Source organism: Lepisosteus oculatus, chromosome 2 (genome assembly GCF_040954835.1).
Source record: "Lepisosteus oculatus isolate fLepOcu1 chromosome 2, fLepOcu1.hap2, whole genome shotgun sequence".
In the NCBI taxonomy this organism is placed as follows: domain Eukaryota; kingdom Metazoa; phylum Chordata; class Actinopteri; order Semionotiformes; family Lepisosteidae; genus Lepisosteus; species Lepisosteus oculatus.
Genome location: NC_090697.1, coordinates 50,196,429 through 50,216,336, shown reverse-complemented (window position 1 = coordinate 50,216,336; position 19,908 = coordinate 50,196,429). Strand labels below are relative to the sequence as shown.

Here is a 19,908-nt window from a genome sequence, read left to right as displayed (position 1 = left end):
AAATATGTTCACAGTTTCCATTTACGTTTCCATTAGTGTTTTTTAGAGGCAAGTCATCCACTGTGAGAAACAAAAAACAGAAGACAAAGCTCATAAACTGGAAAAAAAACATGAAGATTCCATTTAGTGACAATCAAGAGAAAGAAAGTCATCTAAAAATGTTGACTGAAAAAGAGAACGATAAAGAACCGTCTTAAACACATGCCTGTTGGGTATTGCTTGATAAAGTTTGACATTAATTCTTCTTCTATTCATAAACATAAAGTGTTTCATGTTTTGCACAGCTGACCAAATATTGAACTGCATAACAGGTAAAATTTCCCTCTATCCCAGACAAAATTATTTTACCCAAAAGTTATTCTAAATTATCATCTCAATTATTCTGGTTGCTAAAACTACCTAGAACTGTAATGAATCTAAGTGAGGAAGTAGGAGGATCCTATGCAGACGAGAGAGAGAGTAGTGGCAGAAACAACACAGGCGTCCAATCCAAATCGACAGGCGAGTTCATTGTCAAGTGCAAAGAGGTTTTCAAAAGGGGGTGAGGCAGGAGCTCTCTAGGAAAGAAATCAATACCGAGTGTAGCCAGTTTCGAGGGTTTAAATAGAGCTGAGTGTAGAACGGTACAGCGGGTGGTGATGGTTTAACACGTATGGCAGCGCTTGTTGTGATTAGTCCACTGCTGGAACTGGTTAGCTCATTTGTGGGTTAATCTCTGATGACTGGCGGTTGTGACAAGAACAAAGTTATCTTTTATTTCATATTGCTGTTGACCTGCCTAATTTAAACAATTGATAGTGTATTTTCCTTTTTTTTTATATACAAGCTTTTTTTTTCTTTCTCATCATACAGTCCATGTACAGTATGTGCCTTAGTTGTTAATGAGTTCATGTTGTGTTAAATGTATTGTGTTACATTTTTTACCTGTGTATTATTTTCCATCTGGGACAATAATGTAAGGTTTTGCTGTGAATTGTACAGATAAATCAAGATTTCTTACTAAATGCATACTACAATGCATTCCTTTGTGTGTGTGTTTTTACACACAATTGACACGTAAAGTATCTGTTTTCTTCCCATAGTTTCTCTTTATCAATTTGCTATTTATCAATGTTACAAATCAAAATTGCAGAGAGATTTAGGCCCGCAGGTAAGTGAAATGGCAGCAGTTTCACATCGTTTCCTGTTTTTCAGCAAGAGTTATCCTGCAGGTGATGGGGCATGAGTCTGTGTTGTTGAGGGGGGCACAATGTAAACATGCATTGTTTCTGTATTATACAGTGGTAAGATTCGCTTCCTGTCCTGGAGCAGTGTCCAGTCCAGGGGGAGAGCCCATTTGCTCTCATTCCCGCTTTACATGATGTTCTTTCGGGAAAGATTCTTACCTTGCTCTGACACTCAGCAGAATAATTGTCTCACCAACCAACGAATCATGCACTGATGGACTGCATTCATACTGAGAAAACGCAAAAGAAAGAAACTGCAAGAAAAATCGCATTTAAACGAAATTGTGAAGTATGGAGCTCTAGGTGTAAAAGATTGGCTATTATCAATTATTTTTATATGTTAACCTTGTAGTTTATGTAAAATTTTTGCACCTACAGTTTATGTTTAAGACTAAGCTGTCCAAGGTTATCTTTACATCTTTGTAAACCAAATACTGTAGGCCTGGGTTAATGTATTGTAGTGCTGAAAGAGTAACCTTTACAGATATGGATAATCTCCTTTGTTGTTAGTGTTTATCTTAAGCTGTTTAAACTTATTTGTTTTCACAAGAGTTTGCAGTTTTCTAGCTGTATAATTAAAGCTGGTTTTAAACACTTATATCCAAAATGTTTCCAAAAAGAAGCCAATGCTTTTTCTGTATTTAAAATAATATAATTCAACAAAGTAATGATACATTTTTGTACTCTTAATATTTTAATATACTCTTAAAACATGTCTGGGATTTGGTACACTGATTGTTGTAAATATTTGAATAGCATGGCTGCATATTATACAATTAATTTGCATTGAACCGGCCTTCTAAGTCATTCTCTCTACTGTATTTGGATAGACTAGTCTGTCTGACAGAACTATCAGGGGAAGAGGCTATCTGGGTGCTACTGGACCACATATACAGTAATGATGCAGAGTCATTACATTTGTTCACTGTTCGGTCATTTACAGTACATTATCTTGTATGTTTAAATGTAATTATTTCAGGGGCAATATAATCTAAACTACCATCCTCTGTTATGGTCTTTTACGGGATTTCTGACAGAACAGATAATTTTTAAGGCATTGATTTGTTACAGTAATGCACTGGTTGTCAGAACAACAGAACAAGACCACCCACTGCAGAACATACTCTGCTCTTAATATACTGTATGTGCAGGCCATCTGACTTACTGCATTACTGCTTTTTCTTGATTTTGGAGATTTTTAAACATTTGTGTTATTCCAGTCTTCCCATTCAATCTTCTAATTTCTATGGTCTGTGATTCCAGACTACAGTTTTAATTTAACATAATGGTCTCAGCAAAATGCCAGAGATTTAGAATTTTGTGTTAAGCTTTAAGTGAAGTTACAAGCTTGACATATAAGATTATTTTATATAAGCCGGATAAGAAAAGGTGTAGAAACAGATAGCTAAAAATCGTTAGTTTTAAAAATCTCTTATATGAAATCTAAGTATGGTCTATATAAATATAAGTATGGTCTTAACATACAGTGTCCCTGTCACTCTACAGGGGCATTAGGACCCATACAGACAGCAGGGTGAGCGCCCCCTTCTGGCCTCACTAACACCACTTCCAGCAGCAACCTTTCCCAGGAGGCTCCCATCCAGGTAACTGACCACGTGCTGAGCTTTAGTGGGTTACTAGTTGTGACTGGCAAGTTGCTAGCTGTATCATTAATCAAAAGGAGCACAAAAAACGGGCAAGGCAAATGTACTCAATGTCTTATTCGATTTACTATTAACATTAACAAAATAATAGGCTAGATAGATTACATACTTCTGAGCTAAAATTGTCAAATGTATTGTTAAATGATTGAATCCAGTGGGTAGCCACTTTAACATACAACACTAAATTACTTGTACATTGTGTCACTTCTTTTTCCTCTATTTTTAATTTTCCCTTGTGACAATTACAAAACAATTACAAAACTGCCAAAAACAGAAGCTCAGGAAATGCATGCCAAAAATTGTGTATCATCTTACAATGGTAGTGCCGTGCTATGGAGATGGGACTAGCAGCATGATCTTGAGAGGGAAAGAAAAGCCAAGTGCTGGGTGAGGGGAGCTGAGACAGGGGAGCCCCACAGGCAGCAGGCAGGGAACTGCATAGAGCTGTGCTGAGCACACCGGAGACCAGACTGAGTGGGCAGCGTGCACCGGAGGGAACTGAGCAGGGAGCTGTACTCACATGGGGGTGTGGTGCTGTAGGCAGCCTGGGACACAGGGAAGATCAGTCTGTAGCAAAGGGCAAATCCAGGAGTCGAAGTCAAGTTTCAGTCCAAGTCAAAAGCCGGTTAGTAGGGACAAGGTGATAAAAGGCCATGGGGAATCAGGGAGAGTTGTCAAAGGTGAAAGCAAGGGTGAGAGCCAAGAAACACACTGTAGACAACGAAGCCAAGGAGTGACCCGAGAGATGTGGTGAAAAAAACTTGGGAAACATTGGATCAAGGCTCGAGGGGTTTCCAAGTTAAAACTCAGTGACAGAGCCTCGAGCTCTGTCTGGTCCAAGTATTTGTCTTAAAAAACACCTGGAACTGACACGGTTGTAAACTAAAGGTGCTTCACCTCTCTGTGTAATTGACTTCTGAGGCAACAGGTGCGGGGTGATGGGTTGACAATGAAGTAACTGGTGTCAAAGCCAGCTCATCCCGCTGCTTTGCAGCTTTCTTTGCAGCCGCAAGAGCAGAAAAAAAATATTTCTGAATTTTTTTGTTAAAAAACGCATTGATTGTTTCAGTGGTTTTCAACATGCTTTCAGAAAGGTACGGGTTGGAAGTTTCACAGTATGTTTCTCTCATCTCAAATGTGGTTTTGCTTTAGCAAAGTATGACATTACACCTGGCAACAAAAAATATATACAGTACAGGCACATGGAAATAGGGAGTTCAAATTTTGAAATGATGGAACAATGTTTAATTACACATCTACTTTCAATTTTGTTCACTTGTTCTGTCTCGACCAAACTTTTACCCGTAAGAAAGAATGAATCAAAAGTCAGATTAACTCATTTGTTTAGCACATAGAAGAAAATCTGAAAACAAGATGGCCTGAACTTGGCAGGAATGTATGCTTGTCAACGTATTCTTACTGTGAGGAGAGAAAGCTGTCAATAATAATCATCAGCCCTAATTACTCTTGGAATTCTGGACAAGAGACTCAGGAAGATAGTCAGGATCCACAACTCACAATTTGGATTCTCAGCGGGGAAAAGCACAACAGATGCCATTTTTGTGATGAGACAGTTACAGGGGAAGACACTAGAGAAAGGGAAAAAGCTGTATGTGGCCTTTCTGGACTTGGAGAAGGCATATGACCGTGTGCCCAGAGAGGTGGTGTATTGGTGCTTGAGGAAGAAAGGAGTACCAGAAAACATGGTGAAGTTAGTTCAAGCAACCTATAGAGATGCAACTACGAAGATGATAACACAACGGGGAGAGACAAAAGAGTTTGAAATCACAGTTAGAGTACACCAAGGATCAGCACTAAGTCCTTTCCTTTTCATAAACATTATTGACACACTGACGGAGGAGGTAAGAACAAAAGTGCCTAGGGAACTCATCTTTGCTGATGATGTGGCACTGATGGCAGATTCAGAAGTAGAACTACAGGAGAAAGTGTTTAAATGGCAGACGAGTCTGGAAAAGGGTGGACTGAAAATGAATGCAGAAAAATCTGAAATAATGGTAATGGAGAGAAGAGGAGATACTATGACCAATGTTGAGGAGACAAATGGAGGAAAACTGAAACAAGTTGATGGCTTTAAATACCTTGGATCAAAACTGGTAAAGGGAGGAGAAACACTGGAGGCAGTAAAACAAAGAGTGAAAGCTGGATGGAACAAGTGGAGAGAAATAACTGGAATAATCTGTGACAGGAAAATTCCTAGAAAGTTAGAGTGCAAAATGTACAAGACTGTGATTAGACCTGTACTACTATATGGAGCTGAATGCTTGGCAGTTGGAAAGAGGGAAGAGAACTTGATGAGAAGACCTGAAATGAGGATGTTGAGATGGATTCTACAGATTTCAATGAAGGATAAGATCAGAAATGAAGAAATCAATAGACGATGTAGGGTGGTGGATTTGGTTGAGAAGATGCGAGAGGCAAGGTTACAGTGGTATGGACATATCATGAGGAAGGACATGGGGAAGTAACAAAGAGGGTAATGGAATTTGAGGTGGAAGGTAACAGAAGAAGAGGCAGGCCTATAAGGAGATGGATAGATTGTGTGAGAAAAGATATTGAGGTATGTGAAGTGAGTGAGGAAGATGTGCTCAACAGAGACAAGTGGAGAAGAGCAACCAAAGCAGCTGACCCCAGGACAGTCTGGGACTAAGGCTGTGAAAAAGAAGTAGAAGAAGCCCTAATTAATCTTGAGTTTGAGCATTAAACTAAAGAAACCTGCAAACTGTTTATGTCATAGGCTAAAATGTTCCTTTAGTATACAGTGGATTTGACGTCTTGTAAATTCCTTCAGCTCTCTTTTCTTACCATAACTGAGGAGAAACCATCATTAATCGTGATAGGGCCTCTTCTCACTTATCATCCTGAAAGGGCTAGAGGAAATGGGGGGGTGGCCGGGTTATGAAACCAGCTCTTAACTCCCCTGACCCCATCTTCTTTTCACTAGGCTGTTTCAGAAAACCACAGGGCAAACCACTTTCATGCAGTGAAACCTCACAAAATCATATACAGAACCTGGCTGAAACAAGAAACGAGTCCCTGCTGACGGAAACAATGTGTAAGACAAACATGGCAAAGTGCATCCAAGGAAAGCAAACTGTACTGTAATATTTCAAATCTTGGCTCATATATTGAGTGTAGATTTAATTAAAGCAGAGGCATTATAACTTCTTTGTTAATATTGTAAATAAAACTGTTATTGTACCCAAAAGATAACATTTTCTTCAGTCTGACAGACTGTCTCAGTTGCACCAGTATTGTGCTTTTCTTGACTCTGACGATCCCCACCAATGACAGTTTGTTGCATGACTTTTTGCAACTGCTCTTTCATCCCAGCCAATTCATAACCTTTGATTCTTTGTGCTTGTTTTCTTAGTTTTAAGAAAGGTGAAGCCAAAGCAATGTTTCACATTCTAGTTTTTAATTCAGTTAAGAAGAGAATATATGGTCCAACACTTGTAAGGCAACAATTACGTTTTGCACAGCCTACGGGACAAGAAAGGCATTGTTTGGTAGTTTCACGTCTGGCTTTTATTATTGATCCATTTATTTAGTGTTTTTAATGATCACTTGTTGTTTTACCTCCTCAAGATATTTATTTGTGAGTCTCTTACAGAAATTGTTTCTGAAAAATATTTCTTTAGGTTGAATACTGTATGTCAGAGCTCTTTAGCATCACTACTGCTTACAATCAGATCTGAGAAATATTTTCCAATTCCATTTCTGTGGGAGCAGATCCTGTAGGTAGCATGGAAAATAACCAAAGCAAAATAGGCAACACAATCACACAAATTGTAAAAATCTGACAACCATAACAAAATGCAAAGTAATACATTTTGACTTCAGTAAAATGCTGCTTATGGGTTGGAGAATGCATTAAACTGGTTTAGATTAATGTTCCCACACAAAAAACACTGGGGTCAAAACAGAGAAGTTCTAATTTCCTAAAACAGAAAAAAACAGGAACAAACATAAATGTCATCATAATGATTGAAGAATTTTATGATTTAAACGAAAATTTATTTTTTACCCTTCAGCTTGCTAAAAATAATGCATTCTGCAAAGCCCAAATGTAGTATAATTTTAGAATCTATAGAAAACATAGTGAGATTGTATGAGTTCTGTCAGTGTTGAAACAGTCCTCCCTAGCCAGTCATCTTACATATTAACTCAGGAAGCAACCCCCTTGCCTGTTTGTCACCTTACTTTTTTTATGAGATACTGATTTGCGTCATTTGGGTTGAATTGTGGTCACTGTGGTGAAGAATGTTGTCGAGTTGCATGTTATCCATCTTGCAGATGTTTTACATATTCAGATCAGCAAATGTTGAGTTCTCGTGTTTTGAATTAGCAAACTAGACTATCTGGTATGCGGCAGAACTCATTTGCACCCACCAGTTCTATATTTTGTCATTAAAAATAACTTCTAGACCATAACACGTTTTTGCCTTATACAAAAGCAGGATCTGTTCTTAAAGGTTCCTTTCAAATGAGAAGCGAGTCAGCTGTACAGTAAGCAAATATGTTCACTTTGGGGTGTCAGAAGGTCAAAACCAAAAAATTTTTCTGACTAAAGAGATTGTACGATTAAAAAACCTTATATTATTTATTATATTATATATAGTATATAGTATACTGTATATATAGTATATTTTCTTATAAACCTTCATGGGCTGTCTTGATGGTCCCTAGAGATCATTGAGACATAGTTTTGTGCAGAAATATAGCAGCAGCTCTGGTATGGTAACCATATTATAATGCATTGTTAACTTTTAATTGCATAAAAAAGCATTAAGGGATAAACTAATCCAGTGAACCTCTAAGATATTTTAAATGGGTACATGCTTGACTTGTTCCTGGAGTCATGGATGCAGATAGATATCATATCACTACTGCAATGTATTTGGAACAGGAAAAAGTCCCAGTTTCAAGATACCATGGGCAAAATACTAACAGTTGTGAAAAAAGGACACCACTCCTACTGCAGCACTCATATCAGCTGAACTTCAGGTCTAAGAATTAATTGTGGATAAAAGTACTATAATTATAATAATTATTATTATAAACTTTATTTTATATAGCGCCTTTAAAGGTGGCTTCTTAAAGCTCTTTACAGAATGACAACAACAATAAATACAAAGAATACACAAGATAAAAACACAATTACAATATACAGAGGAAACTGTGGATGGTGGTATTAAGAAAAGCAGAGGGGTGAAGAATGGAACCAGTTAAGTAAAGGCTCTTCTAAAGAAGAAGGTTTTGAGTCTGGAATTAAAGGAGTTTAGAGAAGGCCCTGGTTTCTTCATAAGAGAAATGGCATGGTCAATGGTGGCATAATGAAGGGGAAAATCACTATGAATTCTGGGGGGCTGACAAAGTCAGTTATCAGGGAAGTATTTCCAGAATATTTAAGAATGCAATGCAATTTCTGGATGATAAACAACATAAGCTCCCAAAACGGATGGAAACATCCAATATTCTATGCATATCATCATCCATTTCTTGGTGATGGTCATGAAATATGGAACACAAAATATTTCTGAAAATATAGTAATCCAGACGGAACTTAGAAATTGTGAGGATAGAAGAGGAATAAAAGTCAGAAGATTTGAGAGTGATAGAAAGAACATCGCAGTCAACAGACAATTGGCTTTGGAGGGAGTCAGTGTAGTGCAATAAAAGATGGCCAAGATTAACATCTGCACCTTGTAAGATTTGTTGCCTGAGAGAGAGGGGAACAGGAGGCAGAGTAAGCAAGGCATTAGGGGGAGTAGGAAAGGACGTGGCTGAACAGAGGGAGAAATCTTTATTGAAGGGAGCTGCAACAGAATGCTTGGGATGAGGGAAAATGCTGGCTCTTTTGAGGACATTGGACTGGAGAACTGAGAAACAGGTTAGATGCATTTGAGGGAGGAACTGCAGAAGTAGTGGGAAAGGGTTGAGGAAAAGGAGATGTCCCTGAGTTATTTTGGACACCAGGGAACAGATGAGAGAGAAGACTTTCTAGGATGCCTACTGACAGAGCAAGATTTGGGATGCCAGGAGGACCTGGTGCCACAGGAACTGGGATCAGGGACAGCAAGATTGGAATCCGGACCTCAAGATACTGAACTGAGTCGGATAGCATGCTGTTGACCAAAGTTGAATAGTCAGAACAGAGCAGAGAAAAGATTGTATATTTAGGGATTTCGACTGGATAGACCTGGAGCCTGAAACTTGGTGGGATGAGAATTTACGGGAAACTAGGGATTTTGAGTAGAAAGATTAATATGCAGTTGTGGAGGAAAGAAATAAGTGGCCGCTGAGTCGTTTTGGACACCAGGGGGCATAAAAGATCAAAGGACACCTGATGACTGAACTATGTTTAGGGTGCTAGGGAGACCCTGGGCCAAAGAGGTAGCTCAGGGGAAGCACCAAGGACTGAAAAGGAGGAAACTGTGGCCAAAGGCACCAAAAGTGATGCTTTTGGGCTAAATATGATGCTGTGGATAGAGTCAGAAGAAAGACTGGGAGTTGAGTTAAATACCACGGAGGAAGAAAGTAAACCATGGGGCCTAAGACTTAGTGAGTAGATTGAGATTTTGAAAGAGAATGAGCAGGGAATGGAAGAGAAAACATACTGTAGGTTGGGTGTAACCGAGAGAAAGAAAACAACGATATGGAACAGAGGTAGATGTGAAAGGTACAACGGGCTGGGGTTTGAAAACTGACTTCACATGGAAAGCTTAAAGGTATAAGGACCCAGGGATTCCTGTCCAAGGCCAAACATGCTTTATCAGAGCCATAGTTTTGAAAATCAATTGCGAGATGAAGCAGCAGCGGTGAAATGGGCAAAATGCAAATTTGTAAAATAGCTGTACTTTTCCAATAGAAGGGTTTATTTAGATTTCATTATGAAAATGTAGACAACATTAATTATGCTCAGGAGTTGAGTTTTAATAAGTTGACCTTTGTACTGTACTGTACATAAACTTAAAATGAGCAACAAAATTGTTATTTTGTGAAACTGATTATTATAAAGGAATTTTAAGACCAACATTTCAATACAAAAACAGATGTCTCAAGAACAGGTTTACAAACACCACATTATTAGTACAAAGGCAGAAAAAAAGCTATTTTGTTCTGAATAGTAGTTTTCTAAGACTGTTTCTCTTAAAAATATTTTCTTTTTAATTAAAAGTCCTTGGAAATTGTATTCTGTGAGCAAAAGACGTTTTGTATATCTAGTCTTCTCTCAGGAGCTTTTACTGTATCCCTTATTCCTCTGTGTGGTCAAGAGCTTTTTCCATAAACAATATTTTCTGAGCCCTTTGTTATTTCTCTTTTATATTTCAAAGAGGAAGGAAACCTTTCTTCTAAAGCACCCTAATGAATTCCTGTTAATGAAATGAAAGAAATATAAACCATCTTGTCATATTTAAAAGAAAATTTCTTTTTAAGTGTATATGCTGTCATACTACTTTGCAGTAAGGAAGAGTTCAACAGATATTATCACCCAACCAGGATGACAGACTGGGTCAACACCACTGGCTCTCTGAAGACAGATTAAAATTTACTTTCATTTAATTTTATACTGAGGTTTTCAATGGGATGAGATGGAAGAGTTACATTTGTCTACTGTACTCTGACTCAGAACGTTTTTGCTGTTGGACATTTTGCAAAAAACAGGCTATTAGTATATTAAGTACATGTTTAAAAGTAAAGTAATGTGAATTTAATTGACTTATGCAGGCATTTAAAATAAAAACAGTTTTTAAGGAAGGAATTATCTTTGTAAACCAAGAGATGGATGTACAGTATATTATATGGATAAACTGCTGAATTGAAATATGAGTTTCAAAGCCTCTGTGGTCCACCTAACCTGTAATTATATTTAATGGACTGATAACTCATACACATCATTTTTTATCAGCTCCTCTGATAATAAGTGTTATGCAGTGAAAATCTTGTATTTAGCGGAGCTTTAGTGGTTTTAACCTAAAAATCAGCAAAAGTCAACGTTTTGGACAAAGGGATTTTGTGTGACCAGAATGATGGTTTCAGATAACAGTGATATAAAAACATCAAAATAATTCAATTCTGCAACTATTGCAATTTGTCTTTGAAACGTAGCTAAGTGCTGCTTACAAATCAAGCATGTTAACTTTCCACTCAGTTCTACAAATAAATTTTGTTTTTACACTTCTCTTGAACCACAAGATGTTGATTATATTTTTCTTACAGTAACTAAATTACTCAGTGTTTGTATGTACTGTATGTACTGTACACACAACCCTAAACTAAAACTAAAGTAACTGTATTTTTATCAACTAGGCTATCCAACACAATGTGTCAAGCCTTAAAATAAAAAAAATAAAAACAATTAACTTCTGCAACTGCTGATGTTCATTCCATTTGATCTGGAATAAGTGATGTCATTAAATGGTCTGCTTACTTACTAGACTTTGGTTACTGTTTTTTTTTTTTGTATTTCAGAAATGCTCATTGTATTCAAGATCAGAAATGCTTCAAATGTTCTTTTTCAACAACTTCAGAGTACAGACCAGTTCAAACTATTACATTTGCTGCCTAATTGCATACTAAACAGCTCTTAATAGATTATGAATTAACCTTTTTTTTCATTTATTGAGCATAACACAACCAGCCATGTTTTCCTTACTAAGATCTTAAAATGTCGATAATATAAATTTATTTCAGGAACTGTTGGATTATTTCGCTCCTGCCAAGTTTGAATATTAAAACAGATAATTGCACATCCTCTCAGTATGCTTGTGCATTTCTCACATAAATAAGAAGATCCTTTCTTTAATCTTATTTCAGGCTTATTTCAGGCTGAACACCTCCACCACATGCAGGTACAGTACACAAATATTCTCATCACACTGTCTGTTCTCTCTACCTAATGGTTTATTTCATAAATACGCTACTGATCAGACAATGTGAGTCAGCATTTCCATTTTGTTTTTGGAAGGGGTGAAAACAATCTGTCATTGTTCAGTGACTATGAAATATGTAAATCAAATTTTAATACTCAGCCATATACAAATTAAAGTTAAAGAAGAAGGAAGGAAGTTAAAGAAGAGGAAACAGGATCTAGACTTAGCTTATTTTTTAAACTGGATATTCTATCCATCCATCCATTTCATAATGGTTTTATCCAATACGGGGTTGCAAGGGAGCTACAGTCTATCCTACAAGCAACAGGCACATGGCAGGATACACCCTGAACTAGATGCCAATCCAACGCAGGGCCAACACACACTCACACCAGGGTCAATTTTACCTAAATCCCAAAAACCTATCAGTGTGTATTTTAGACTGTGGGAAGTATTGTTACACCTGAAAAAAACCCACAAGAGCAAGGGGAGAACACACAAACTGCATGCAGATAGCACCCCAGGGCCTCAGCAGTTCAAGGCAGCAATACTAATAACGGAGCTGCCATGCTGCATTAACTGGATGTTAATGCAGCTTTTGTCCAAATATTTTTGTCCAAATTTTGTCTTAATTAACAAGCAGTTATTTTTTAATACAATCATCCTCCAGAAGCTAACAGAAAAATTCAGCTTTTCGAACCTCCCTCTGTAACTGGATTCTGGACTTTCTGACCGAGAGACCTCAGACAGTCTGGATCAGTAATAATATCTCAAGCACCATCACAATGAGCACCAGAACCCCCCAGGGCTGTGCTCAGTCCACTGCTGTTCACATTGATGACACATGACTGTACTGCCAAGCACAGTTCAAACTGCATCATCGAGTTTGCCAATGACACGATGTGGTGGTCCTCATTAGCAACAACAATGAGTCACCATACAGAGAGAAGGTGGAGCAACTAGTGGACTGGTGCACAAACAACAACCTATCTCTTAATGTAAAAACAAAAGAGATAATCATTGACTTCAGGAGGGCCCACGGTGATCACTCCCCACTGTACGTCAACGGCTCCCATGTTGTGACAGTTAGAAGCACCAAGTTTGTTTGTGTACATATTACAGATGACCTCACTTGGTCCCTCAATACCACCTCCCTAGCCAAGAAAGCACAGCAATGTCTCTATATCCTGCAGTGACTGAGGAGGGCAAACCTTCCCCTGCCCATTCTTACCACTTTCTACACTTTCCACTTTCTACTGTCACCATTGAGAGCACCTTGACCGGCTGTATCACTGTTTGGTTTGGAAATTGCAATGCTTCAGACCACAAGACCCTGTAACGATTGTGGAAACAGCTGAAAAGATCATTGGAGCCTCCCTCCCTTCCATTTCTGTCACCTACTGTATCACAAACGATGCTTACACAGGACCTGTAGTATAGTAGATGACCCCTCCCACCCTTCCCATAAACTCTTTGCCCTCCTCAACACCCTTGAATCTACTTGCACCCACTCCAACTCCAGAAACAGGGTTTAAAACCCCCCAGTGTGTTGTGTATATTTTACTATGTATATGTCAGTGTCCTGTCTGTACTGTCTGTATTTACACTGTGGATCAGGAGGAACGATATTTCATTACACTGTATACTTGTATATGGCTGGAATGACAAATAAATGTGAACTTGAACTTGAACTAGAGATACCATAACCTTTTTCAAAATTGAAATATAAACATAAAATAATATTATTTAAGAAATCTAGGAGAAAAATTAACTTTACATATGTTCTATACAGGCAGCATGGTGATGCAGTGGTTAGCATTTCCACTCCAAAGACAAATTGGTAGGTTTGTGTCTTTGGCTTCTGTTGTTGGCTCACTGCTGTGAGTTTGTGTTTATGTCTGTGTGTGCCTTGTGATGGACTGGCATCCCTGAGCCTGTTGTTTGCTGGATAGATTCTGGCTCTTCTGCAACCCCTGAATTGGATTAAGCAGTTAGAAATAAAACATGAAAAAAACATCTGACAGAGTCTGACATGACACTCAGAAAGGGTAGGTAAGGTAATTTCATATGCTGTCAAATAATGAGCTGGCCCACTTTTATCACAAAAGCAGGCTATGTCTCACATGGGGCATTAGAAGTATCTTTTAATATGATTCAGCTTCAGTAGGATTTTAATCAGAGGGACTTTGGGGCTTTTGTAAAGAATACATAAAGCAATTTTTAGCACAATACACATTTTCCATCCAAAATTACACAATTTACTGTGTGCAGTTTCAAGCTTCCATCCAGAGAAAACTGTTACAGATTTGAACATTTAATGGAAAATCTGAAGATCTTTGTATCTTAAATTGAGAGATTTTAAGATTCCATTGACCTACTTGGTCCTAAAGCTAAACTGCCTATTTAGCATACAGAACCCTGTGAAGCCTAAGAGATCACACGATCGGCACATTGGGTTTAGAGGTTAAAATGAATCTACGCTGCTTCTGACACATACTGTAAGTGTTACACTCACATTACAATTTTAAGCGTCTGGTGATCTATACTGTTTCTGTCCCCAATCCTATTATGTCCCAGTGCTAGTAATAGGAGCTCCTCAACTTCTGAACCAATTATTTCCTTGTTATAAAGAATACCATATGGATACTGTTGATTCTGTGAAACTTCCAAACATTTTCTTAACCACTGCTTCCAGCTCAGGGTTGCAGGTCTCAGAGACTCACACCCAGCAAGCAACAGGCACAAGGCAGATAGACACACACACATGCACAAACTTACACCAGGTCTAAGTTTCCCAGAAACCAATTAACTTACCAGTATATTTTTGTACTGCAAGAGGAAACCCACATGAACACAGGGAGAACATACAAACTTCATGAAGACAGCACCCCAGGTCCAGAATTGAACCCAGGGACTCAGTGCTGCAAGCATATAATATCTTTGATATTACTTTGGAATTAAACTGAAATAAACTCAGGGAAAGCGAACGGGATCCAAGATGGGGTTTAACACCTTTGTGTCTTTGTTTTCCCTGCCCTTGACCTCATCAACTGATCTGGAAAACTAGTAGTCTCATCAACAGTCTTGCGAGCATCCAATACATTTTTTTGAGGGCATGAGCCTTTGGGACATTGAGATGATAAAATTTAAAAAATAAAAATAATTTCCATTGCAGGACATACTGTAGCTTTATGTGTTTTTTATTTCTCTACTTAACAGACATACAGTAGATGTGTAAAAATAGACAAGAAACAGATAGAAATGGAGCAGGAAGTGGGGCCTCACACTCTACTGGGCTGCTGACCCTCTGTGCACACTGCCAGTGTAGACTATAGTATTGACTACGAAGACCACAGAACAGGAGGAGCAGGCAGACATCAGATGAATGTAGAAAACATGTTAAAACGCAGCTAGTGTACAGGACCAAGTTTAGAGTTCCTGATGCCTGGCCTACAACTTTTTTTTTGCTGCTGGTCCCCTTGTATCTATACTGATGGAAAAAAGAAACACACCATTTTCTGGAACAAGAATACTATAGTTATACTGTAGCTTATGTACTTTCCCAAAAAGTTGTCAATTTGTTTTAAGCCCCCTGACCAGCAATACGGCTTGTGCAGTGAAGTATTGCAACTTGCCAATCACATGAAAGCTCGTTAGGTGCACTTTTACCCATTGAGGTCCAGGTGGAACAATGCCTGATCAGGTCACCTTTAAAAAGGCCTTAATTCAAAGCTTAGGTCACTGCAAGAGAAAGGCCACACTTAGGTCAGTAGTCAGTTTTCTATGCATTTCTATGCATTCCATAATGCCTCGAATGTCACCAGAAGCAAGGGAGAGGGCCATTGGCATGCTGCTGGTAGGCATGTCAAGGTTTCAGCAGACCAGCAGTACAGATAACCATCCAAGATTCGGTCACCCTAGAGTGACCTCACCAGAGCAGGACCGACACATCAGACTGGTCCATCTGAAACATCTGCCACCCATACTGCTGCTGAAATTTCCGGCAGAAACAAAGCCCACATCAGTGACAGGACAGTGAGGCTCCATGCTACTGACCTTAGAGCAAGGCGACCTGTCAGAGGCCCTCTGCTTACACCTCCTAGACGTTACAACCGACTGGCTTGGTCCAGACAGAGGCTGCGATGGACTCGTCAGCAGTGGCATCAGGTCCTTTTCATGGATGAGTCACTCTTCAGCCTGTTCCATTCAGACAGGAGGGCCAGAGTGTGGAGGAAGAGGTGCTGCATTTCTTTTTTCCATCAGTATATTTATCATATTTGTGTCTGTGTGCCATCTGAGCTGCCTGTGACTCCGTAAAAAACTGATTTCATGGATGCATCTTCAATAATTAATAAGAAGAGAATCTAATTTGTCAAAATAAAAATGTTCTATTTATTTTGTTTTTTTGGTCAGTGGAGAAGCAAGCAAAATGTGTAAAACTGAGCTGGTGGTGATAAGCTCATGAAATGCTACAAATGGGTGTGGACTTTAGTTATAGTCTGACAGACACACAGTACAGAATTAATATCTGAGTGAATATCTGCATCTTACACAAAATTAAATAAAGGATATGGCACATAGCTATCAAGCCATACTTGTAGAAGCTCATGATTCGCATTCACTACAAGTTTTTTTTCCCACAAGAACGTGATGGTTTAATCAAGGAATGCCTAAATCTGGAAGGCGTGACGTCAGCACATTACTCACAAAGTACAAAGGTTAAGCCCATGCTGTGATGCCTCCATTTTTTAGTTCTGTAGCATGGAAAACCCCCCACAAATAAATCTAAGAGAAATTCTGGTGAAGGACTTAAAGTGGGTCTAATGGAAAACACTTCCTTTGAAACACTATTAGATATAAATTTAACTGTTGCTTGTATATGAGTTGTGCACGTCATTTGCCCTGCCTCTACAAAGTAGAGCTAAAGGAAAATCAAGCAAGAAAATATTAATGAATGGGTCTTTATAATTCTACTTTATCCAAATGTTTTAAATATTCCACAACTGTCAGAACACTAATGATAATATATTAAAGGACTCAAACTTAAATATAATATTTTACAATATACTCTTATAAAGTTAGGGTCTCTGGAGCTCATGATTTTAAACATTGATTTTGCTTTCACACAGAACGCCCACAGCAACAACAACAAAAAAGAATTTAATGAAGAGATTGCATGTAACCTAGGAGATACAAAGATGTAGCATAAATGATATGATAAACTCAGCAAGTGACCCCAGCAGGAAGGAAGGAGTCCGCCTGATTTAGTGAACTGGCTGAAAACCGTGCCAATGGCAAAGTTAGCGCTAACCTTCTAGGTTTGGGGAAAGGGTGGAGGTAGATTTGTCTGCTACCTATTAATAACCTACTGCCAACATATATTTAAAGATGCATTTTTTTTATTTTCTGAAGAATCACAGTGGGTCCCTGGAAAAATGCTGTATATCAGTGTGTTAGCACGTACTGTGACACACTGTCAGATGAATTAACTGATAGATAATAAAATTAAGACACTCTGGTGACATACAGGACAATCTTAAAGAGAAGTCACGGTGCTTGGTGAAAGCTCTAAATGGTAACCCAAACCTAAAATGGAGCTGCTCACATACAGTCAAGTTCAATGAATGAAGTACATTTTCCTTTTACAAAAGTGAGCATACAGTAGATCATAATGAAATATAACAGCAATAAATGTATTATAATCAAGTACCGATCAAACGTTCATTAACAATATGTTGAATACTTAAGAAAAGTAATTTAGAAAAGGCATTAATATTTAACACGGATTTTTAATTTTGCATTAGTTAAAAAAAACTTCATCATTTTGAAAGGTTTCCTTTTCATAAAAAAGTGGTTTTGTAATTTAGGTTCTGTGATTCATCTCTCTGATTAATCTCTTAGGTTCTGTTTTGTGCAAATCCTCTAAAATGTTTCGCTTCATTGCTTTGCTAAAGATTTTGTAACCTGATTTGTAATAGAGAGTGTGAAATAGTAAAACGAGTAGTTTATAGATCACACGAAAGATAAATAAATCACATTTATTTCAAGTCACAGTACATGTGTTTTAAGAAGGCACAGGACAGTGGTTACAGAGAGAGTGTTATGGTAGGGGTTAGAGAGAGCGTTAGATTCTGGTAGCTGCTTACACCACAAGGGAATGTTTGAGACGAGTGAGTGGACAAGGCATGTAGGAGAGAAAGGAAAGGAAGCCAGCTGCTAAATATGAGAGGGTGAAAGTGGCAACAGATATGAAGCAGGAGAGGGATAGATTATATACAAAATGAGCAACAGAGTTTTCATTAAATATGGAAGAGGTGGTGCAGATCTCTAAAGTGTGGAGAGCATAAAACAAAACAGCTGAGGTAGCTCAGTCTACAAAATATATGGTTTTGGACCAAAAGTTTTATGGAGCAGATGGCTAAGAAAAGTATGGTAGAGGATTACCTGGTTTGAGTGGTTTCCTCCGGGTGCTGCAGTTTCCTCCCAGAATCCAAAGTGAGTGTGTGTGTGCATGTGTACTGTATGTCTGTGTTTTCTCAGTGTGTACCTTGGTGTTCTATTCCAGTGTATATCTCAGGGTATATCTGGGTTAGGCTCCAGCTCCCTTGTATTGGATAAAGTGGTCAGAAATAGATGGACAGAAAAATCAATAGTAAGCAAGGAAGACGATTATAGAATATATAATATGTCTGACTTGAAAAATATGACCTTGAAGTAGAGGAGTTATTCCATGAGGACATACTGTAACTGAAACACTGTTGCACAAATGCCAGAATTATGGAAGAGAAAGGAGAAAGGAATCTGAGCATTGTTAACAAAGAACAAAGAAGTGGTACCTGTGAAATAAGATTAGACAACCAAGAGACTAGGTGTGGAAGTAAATAAGGTGCCTGGGTGCTGATCCTTGCAGAATAACAGCTGTAGGTAAGCTAAATTAGAGGCAGTAGAATAACTAGAGAGCAGAAAAGATTACCATTCAAAATCACTGCAAAAAAAAAACAATGCAATTTCCAAAGGAGGAGGGAACCATAATACAGTGAAGTGTATCACAAACCACTCATGGAATTAGCACCTAGAGATGAAGAAATGCCTGGCTGATTTGGCCCTTTAAACTGATCCAAGAGACAAACTGAAACAGGTTTCCTGCCAAGTCATAGTTCTGGTTATTTTGTAAAACTAACTGTTTGGAATGAACCATGACCGAACATACATTCATCCCGTGTTATATAAGTAAATGTTTATGCAAAGGAGTTTACAGACAGAATTTCTCATAATCAGGTGGCAAATGCAGGAGCTATTTAGTTTGGTGGTATCTGATCTCCACCTGGTGGCAACAACACAATGCAGCACAACCATTACAGTGCATTGTGCGTACAGTAAATTTACACCAATGATGAAAGGTTTTTCAGTGAAAGTAAGAAAAACAATTAAGATTATGTTCAATAATTTGCAGATAATTAAATATGGTAACAATGATTGTATTTGAACGGTGCTTCTCATGCAGTACAGCACAAAACATCGTTTAAATAGATCAACGCATAAACATACTAAAACATTTCAAACATTATAATCATATTTTGAAATGTTAAGGCAGAAAATTGCTTATAGAGTAAATATCAATGTATTATTACACTAACCAATCACTCAGTCGAGGTTTGAAATATTAAGAAGGCATCGTGTGAAATTGAACGATATAATAATACTTTCAGTTTTAAGCAGTGTCCGGCTTGCACAATTTCAAATATGGACATCCTGTAAATTTAAGCTTAAGTTCAACTCACATTCACCCACCAATGTATGCAAATCACACACTTTAAATGTGATACATATGCCATTGTGCCTTAATAGCAAAACGTAAATTATTTGACAACGTTGCAATTACGTGTGCTTCGTGCAGCCTTTCTTGTTTGGTGTTTTTGCACTTTTAATATATACTCTGTCGAACTAATAAGAATTAAAAATGATGTTCATTCACATTGAAACATGACTACGACTGGAAGATTTAAAAAAGAGCGCACAACAGACCAGAGTCACAAACCCCAACTTTACTCTAGTCTCCTGTAATTTGTTGGTTTCTATGACCCCGCACGCACAGATTTGTTCCCTGCGCCACTGCACAAGACA

The 19,908-nt window shown here is 38.1% G+C and overlaps 1 long non-coding RNA gene across 1 annotated transcript; it reads right to left on the bottom strand.

Annotated features, from left to right (window-relative positions):
* Positions 1-1,413: 1,413 nt before the first annotated feature.
* On the bottom strand, positions 1,414-18,398 carry LOC138225985 (uncharacterized). Its single transcript, XR_011184319.1, has 3 exons — positions 18,229-18,398; positions 3,411-3,457; positions 1,414-1,456 (listed from the first exon to the last, which is right to left on the bottom strand). It is a non-coding gene; the product is annotated as an uncharacterized lncRNA (long non-coding RNA).
* Positions 18,399-19,908: the final 1,510 nt, after the last annotated feature.